The sequence below is a fragment of the Limulus polyphemus genome, unplaced genomic scaffold (assembly GCF_000517525.1).
Source record: "Limulus polyphemus unplaced genomic scaffold, Limulus_polyphemus-2.1.2 Scaffold259, whole genome shotgun sequence".
NCBI lineage: Eukaryota > Metazoa > Arthropoda > Merostomata > Xiphosura > Limulidae > Limulus > Limulus polyphemus.
Window position 1 is genome coordinate 267838 of NW_013665869.1, and position 8470 is coordinate 276307.

Sequence of the window (8470 nt, forward strand, 5' to 3'; positions counted from 1 at the left end):
CCTCGATAAGATATCAAGGAAGTTCCAGACTAGAAAGAATACTTTATATTGCTTGTAAGTTTGTAAAATTTGTGTATATAATACATTGTGTGTAATAACTATTGGTAATAACTGTTATTGTAAATTGTATTGTTGTGTGTATATTGAAACCTATTTGTGTTTTTAAAAAAAGAAAACTGTGTATATCAATCTTGTTAGCAAATATCATAAACTGACTATATATCGGCTTTTACTTAACTGCTAAATCCAAAGTATAATTTAACTACTAAATGTAAAGTGTTATATAGCTTGGTTTCAGACCGTTCGGAATTCTACGTAACACCTGTATAATACATGCTTTAAAACTTAAATCACCTGTTTATCCTGCTTCAAGGAGCTGACATAATGGTTTCAACAGATATTTCTTGTGTGTCATTGTAAAACTACAGTAATATATGTTTAGTACAGACTTCACTATAATGATATATGTTTAGTACCGACTTCAAATAGCATATTTTCGTTTTTTTTATTTACGTGACTATGTTATTGTTGTTTTTTCATTTTATGTTATCTGAAGAAACAGTTTCCTAACGTGAGTTAATTAAATTTTCTAAATATACTTACACTTGTTCATATGTCCGTAAAGTCATCATAAACATGATTTTGATAATAACCAGTACATAATCACATGTTGATTCTCAGGTGTTTAACATTTGCAAGTTCGAGAAAAAAAATGTGACGTATCTCTTACGACTTTAGATAGCAATAAGCATTAAGATTTCTACAGTCGTGTGAAAACGTTGGGAAGGAAACTTGTGTTGTTTCTGATGTGATGTTTTTCTCAAAACATACAACTTCAGTAGACTTTGTTTGGTAGATTTAAACCCAAGGTTAACTTCTCTTCTACTCATCGGGCGGACGCTAGAAACACGTTTTAACTATTATGTATATTCAGTAATCTAATACAAGAATTATAAGATATAGAATACAGAATTCAAGTTCCACTGTAAGTGTCGTATTTTCAAAAGTTTTACTTAGAAAATGTATTATTGTCATGTGTAACTTGTATATGGATGCTATATGGATGTTGTGTAATTTATTAAGTGTGTATAGGCATGACTTGGTGGTTAGGGCACTAGACGAGTTCGCGTCCCGTCACCGAACATGCTCACCCTTTCAGCCATGGGGGCGTCATAACGTGACATTGGTAGAAGAGTAGCCTAAGAGTTGTCGTGTGGGTAGTGTTGATTAGCTGCCTTTCCTCTAGTCTATAACTTCAAAAAGTAGAGACGCTTAGTGCAGTTAACCCTTGAATACCTTCCTGCGAAATATAAAAAAACAAACAGATATTTGGAATTTTTTAACCTTTATGAGTACGTGAAGTATATGAGCCATTGAATATTTTAAGACAATATCAAACCAACAAATGCCTACTTTTTTCATTTGAATTCCTAAATATATTTTTTTTACATCTTCCTTGCAACTTTCCCACTTTTACTCTTAAGTTTGTACTCATGAATACTGTATGTGGCTTTCGGAGTACACATAACTACAAATCATGTGATCATGAGTTGCAGTTTGCGGTCTATAAGTATCCATATGGACGTGGGTAGGGATTGCAATCTTTTGATACTAGCTAAAGAATCTACTACATATGGTTAGAGCCATCTGCAGTCAATAAATTGGGGGTTGTGGTTTGGATACAACAAAAGCAATGCATTTTTGAATTAAAGTAGTCCTTACATGTGACATTATTTTTATTCCTTAAATATAAATTGTTCTTATTCAGTACAAAGAAATATTTTACTTTGACATACTAAGTTTTTCATGCGTGTCTGAAAGTTTTTAAAACACACGTTTCCTTTAAAACCTTGATTCATTTTCATTTCTCACTTCAAACAGGATTTAAATTGCCATTTTTTCTATAATTAGTTTATCAAGCTGATAAAAACATGCATTAACCATCGTCTTTTAGACATTTTTATTGTATAATATTCTTTTAAAATGTGTTCGCGTGCAAGGATTCAATGTGTTCTAAAACTATGCATTTGATATTCAACCAAAGAAATTATTTGCTAAGACGGTCTGTGCTCAACCCAAAAGGTGTAATCAGACTGATTTCAGCTTTCAAGCGGCAGGTTTGATAGAGAACAGCTGTGAAGGTTCTCTGCATATATACACATACAATATGATCACAATTTATATGAACAAAAGCTAACAGTGACAACATTCCTAATTTTGGATTATGTGTTTAATAAACGTATTAATTATCGATTATAATGCGTTTTTATCGTTTTAAATTCTAAACATTACTTCGTTTCTGCCCAATATTTGTTACACCTCCTGATTTTCTCACTTACTTTACTTTCCCAGCATGACTAGTGTTTCATGTTCGTAAGAAATACAAAAACTAGCCGAATGTAGAGCAGAAAAATGCCTCAAATATGTTGTCACCATAACTGCTTACTGTATAAAGGTCAAATTGCCCTAAAAACATTTATTTTTTTCTAAATCTAAAAGCTGTACTGGTAAGAAATACAATCGTAAGATTTTTGAGGTTAAATCATTTGTAAAGTGTACTATACACGGTTTTTATCAGCTTTTTAACATATTAAATGCTTTACTGAACAACTAATTCTATGTGTTAACAATTTCTCCTTTAAATTGTTTTTTGTATTAATCAAATTTAATAATGTGTTTTATACTTGACAAACTTGCTGACATGAACGCCATTTTTATAAACTTCAATAAACAATACTTAGTCTAATACGGAAAAAGTTCCCCGAAAGGGGTCCGAAGGCCGCCTGGAGAGGCCACCTTTTTAACCACTAGCGTGTTATCTGTCAGTAAGTCAGTAGACACTAAAATGACATCACACAAGAGACGTTTAACGTAGTAATTTGTACTGTCGTGACGTCAGTAAAACGTGCGCACGAATCACGAGAACAATTATGCACTCTGTAGGCTACAACAAAGTATGACATATAAATTTCACAAGCAAGAAATAAAATTATTTGTTACTCTTAGTTTTGGTTTTCTTTACTCTTGAAACAGAACACTTTCGGAGACCCCGCGGAAGTACATCTAGTATGTGATGTGTTTCTTGAGTGTTTACTGCAAACGTTTTCAAATGCCTGGATATAACGCTTCTTTCTGTATTGTGTTCGATTGTCAGGATATAACAGGAATTCACATTATGACTCAATTTTTATAACATTTACTATTAAAATATGGTCACTTAAACGAATTAATACACAAGAAACTTAAACAGAACACAAATGCAGAGGTTGTATATCCCAAGAATCTATGAGTGGAAATAAACTTGTTAATTTTGAAATTAAGCACAAAGCTACGCAATGAGCTATCTGTGCTCTGCCCACCACGGGTATCGAAATCCTGTTTCTAGCGTTATAAGTCTAATAGATGCAACAGACACTTCTAGTCCACACGCTATATATATATATATATACGTATATCATCATTTTTCATTTACAACAACTCCGATCAGATTAAACAAGTGAATTGTAATTATTATCAACTATATTTAAGTCATTTACAAATCAGATATTCAGTTAGTAATTAATAACACAACATTATGTATTTTAAGTCAGCGCTGTAAAATTTATTTATGTACGTTATATTAAATCGAGGCCCCCAGTGGCACATACCGTCTGCGGACTTACAACGCTAGAAACCGGGTTTCGATACCCATGGTGGGCAGAGCACAGATATCCCATTGTATAGTTTTGTGCTTAACTTCAAAACAAACAAATTAACTTGGGTTTGGAGCCTCGCAACGCCGTTACACTTCAAATCGCCATCTAGTGTACGAGGAAGGCGGTATCCATCGCCTGTTTTCAACAATCGCATAGAAAACAATAACTATATCTTCATATAGAACAACATGAACACCGTTTCATTTTCCACGTGTTTCATAGGTGCGATGGTTTAGCAAATGTGTCATGGAAGCAACTTGTGTACACGTGAATTGTGTTGCCTTTCCAGGTGGAGATCCCTCTTGATTATTTTGCGTGCCTGAGGCACGTAGACGGCTTTTGCCATCGACAATTGTTTTCTTGGATTTTCACATGTTAAAGACGCCACTCTTTGCTTATCACGAAGGGGATACGGATTTTTGTGGGTCTCTTTCTGGATAGTCCTGGTATCCCAAGTTGATCCAATTCCTTTGTTTTTAAATTCAATTAAGTACAAGAGATATTACCCTATCTTTCAAATGCTAAATTCTCGATCTGAATGCATCTTTATGGTTTGATTGTACGAATACTTTGGTCGGAAAGAGCTGTTACATAACCTTACCAACGGAGATGGGTTTTATCTGTATGTGCGATTACAAATGAACATTTAAAACTTTGATGTCCTAATGAAGAGCTTTAATAAAAGTATCATGAAAGGTACTGAGTATGTTTGAATGTAGCTGTCTTTATATAACTCGAAATGTAACAAAAGTATGTGAGAACTTCCTTGGTTGGGAGTTAGCTTAGGTTTTAAAATTTTCTAGAAGTCTTGTACAGGAGATTTCATACTTGGATAAAACAATGATCTGTTTTATCGTATCATGCTTGTTATCAAACAGCGGTAAGTTTACGTACTTACAATGCTAAATCCGGAGTTCCATTCTCCGCGGTAGACACAGCAGATAGCTCAATGTGTTTTTTCTCTAACACAAACAAAACAAAAACAAACTAAACATATACTGCATTATAGTGTGTGAACAGCGCCATCTCGGGATATTTTTTAGCAGTTAATACTGAAAAAGGGGTTTACCAGACCATCAAATATTTGCTTTATCTGTTCATTTGTGAAATTCAAGTCATATATATGTGTGTGGGTATTACCCCAACAGACCATACTAGATATACATGTCTTATTTAAAACATACCATGGATCTCTCCATATCTAGCCTGTCATGGCTGATATGAACTTTTCATGCATTGTGTTCTATGTAGAAGCTTTGCCAGTCATAACTAAGTGATCATCATTTCGTCTGGTAACTGAGGGTTACAGAAAAAGACAAGCTCCTGGTATAGACCGTATATTATACCTGATATCGGTCAGACCCGAACAGTTAGCTAAAACGTACGTTGATTATAGAAGATTAGGTCAAATACCTTTGTACTGAGACCTGTAAAAATGTTGAAACGTGTACAAGAAGTTTTGGATAATAAATGACTTCACACGTGCAGTATATGTTTGTAGTTTTTATTATTTGCAAAGATCCCCTTTGGAGTAATAACAATGAAAAGTGTTGGAGCATTGTTTGTAATGAAAGATGTTGACAAAATTTAATGGTTTTTTCTTTGTTTTGTTTTTCAGGGAACATAATAATATTTCAAATATGCACTCATATCTTGCACATAAAAAAAATATTTTGAAAGTGTTCTAAATACAAAAATTCTAAGGTTGGGAAAACGTGGGACACATTATTAAATTGAATATACTGTTCATTATCTAGCGAATGTGTGCTTATTCATTCTTGTTTTATTTATTTTCCTTACTTCAGGTCATGAGGGTACTATAATATTATCATACAACAAATAATCTGTTCTGGCAACATAATCTCTAACTTTATTTTGTTTAATTAAGCTTTGTGCAAAATCAAACAAGAAGACATGGGCCAATCTATTATTTTTCGGTTAATCTAATGAGTTAATCTAACCCAAAGTAATAGTAAACCGGCTTTTTGGTTTGTTTGTCCTTAAATCTTAAAAAGGATACATAGTTTTGTTTTATTTGTTTTAGTGCAAAGCTACACAATGAGCTATTTGTGCTCTGTCCAGCTTTGGAAATCGAACCCCGTATTTTAGAGTTGTATGTCCATAAACTTACCATGGACCTAACTGGGGACAAAAAGAAGAATGCTTACGCAATATTACAGAAAACAACTAAAACTTACAGTGAAAATAACGATTTCCAGGACCTATAGTTAGTGTTTCCAAACAGATCTTCATCTATTTTAAGACAAAGGGAATGTGAGAACGCTTGAAAACTGAACTTGACATGTTGTTGTGAATCTAAGCTCTTGGGAAATCAGTAGAGGGCGTTAAGTAGATAACCCTCGAAATCTACATTGAGTGTTGAATCTATGTTAGTATTGTTTGTTTGTAGTTAAGTACAAAGTTACACAATAGGCTATCTGTGCTCTGCCCACCACGAGTATCGAAACCCGGTTGCTAGCGTCCGCAGATTTACCGCTGTGCCAGTAGGGGTTATATTAGTATAAACTGGGGATGCTTTACATTGAAAATAGAAAGCTGTTTTTTTATATTTATAACAACATATACAACTATTTCAATAACATACATTTAAAATATTGTAACAACTGCAATAATTCAGTAAGAAATATATTCCCACTCTTTCGTTTAACTACGCGCGTATAATATTATAAACAATGCTTTCTTTAATATTGTTCGTGCTTGTCTTTCTTTCAATTAGTGGGTAGGTTAGTAATATAGATAATAAATTACAGACAAGATTGTCAAACTTTGTAACAAACCGTTGGTAAAACTTTTGTATCTAGAAACGTATCGTATCGACTACTATGATGAGATACCCACCCCTAATATATATATATTAGGCTAAACGTAATCTACACCTTATAAAGTATACATTACTACATTTAGTTTCATAGATATAATATATATAATTTTACACATATAATATATTTAGTTTCATACATGTGATATATTTAGTTTCACACGTGCAATATATTTAGTTTCACAGATGTATTATATTTAATTTTCAGCTAATAAGTATTAGTGTGAACGTAATGGATTTCTTAGCATGATGTGTAACGAGTTTTATAATATTTTTTGTTGTGTACATTTCCTATAAAATGGTTCTCTAAAATCAATATTTGGTATAAAAATGGTAGATGCTACATAACAATCTGATACCAATCAACGTCACAACCGACACCATCGTATGTAGTGCTTCTTACATAAGTCACAATAACAAAAACTAAAGGTGTGGCGATACGATACGTGAAGTCGTGATACGATTGTATCGATACATCGTCCGATACGATTTATATATCTTTACGAAATCTGGCAGGCTTTCAGTAAACATTATAAGTTTTTTTTTACAGAAAACATCAGAATTTCTAATAAAGTATTTTTACTAAAATTTAATGATTCAATAACGGAAGATGAGTATTTAGTACTACATGCTGTCTTCATTTCTTTTAACAAAAACATTACATGCAAAGTAACATAACAAATTAACAATAACAAAATAGATAGACAGATATTAACTTTAATTTACTTCTCTTGCCAGCTGCCATTTAGTTGATCAATCCTGAGAATTAAAAAAACACTGTAAAGTGTGTTGTTTTGAAGTTAAGCACAAAGCTACACAATGGGCTATCTATGCTCTGCCCACCACTGGTATCGAAACCCGGTTTTTAGCGTTGTAAGTCCGCAGACATACCGCTGTGCCACTGGGGGGGGGGGCAGTAAAGTGTGAAGTACTTAAATAAGACAAAAACTAAATACATTACACGTGCAAAACTAAGTACATTGCATGTACAAACTAAACATATTTCATGTATGAAACTAAATATATCACATTTATGAAACTAAATACATTACACGTATAAAGCTAACCATATTATATTTGTAAAACTAAATATATTACATGTATGAAACTAAATATATCACATGTATGAAACTAAATACATTTCATGTATAAAACTAACCATATTATATGTGTAAAACTAAATATATTATATGTACAAAACTAACAATATTACGTGTGTAAAACTGAATATATTACGCGTTTAAACTAAACACATTACATGTACAAAACTAAACGAAAGTTTTCTTATAAATTGCATTGTTTATTCTAATAATTATGAGCTGTTTTAGCAAATTTAAATATACAAGGTTCACCAAAAAACTGTACCCACATTTCGAATGCTCGTATAACTATAGTAAATGAACCTACAAGCCAGCAAAGCATCATTATTAATATTTAATACAAGAAAATAACATTGAGCTTTGTAGGTTCCCTAAGTGATTGTTGAAGAAAACCATCCTAAACAGTTTCTAAAAACCAGACCCCCCCCACCAGTGGCACAGCGGCATGTCTGCGGACTTACAACGCTAGAATCCGGGTTTCGATACCAGTGGTGGGCAGAGCACAGATAACTTTGACATTTCCTGAGCTATATGTCTAAAATTAAAATCTGTCATAATTAGAATTCTTTAACAGTTGAACCCTTCATCTCTCTGTATAATTTATCATTTCATAATTAGAATTCTTTAATAGTTGAACCCTTCATCTCTCTGTATAATTTATCATTTCATAATTATAATTCTTTAACAGTTGAACCCTTCATCTCTCTGTATAATTTATCATTTCATAATTATAATTCTTTAACAGTTGAACCCTTCATCTCTCTGTATAATTTATCATTTCATAATTATAATTCTTTAACAGTTGAACCCTTCATCTCTCTGTATAATTTATCATT

General features: G+C 32.6%; 1 long non-coding RNA gene across 1 annotated transcript in view; it reads left to right on the forward strand.

The window, feature by feature from the left end:
- LOC111085165 overlaps window positions 1-2777 on the forward strand; it is a 9683-nt gene extending 6906 nt beyond the window's left edge. Inside the window, exon 3 of the long non-coding RNA XR_002610002.1 lies at window positions 2758-2777. This is a non-coding gene — a long non-coding RNA (uncharacterized LOC111085165). The remainder of the gene's footprint in view (window positions 1-2757) is intronic.
- The last annotated feature ends 5693 nt before the right edge of the window (window positions 2778-8470 follow it).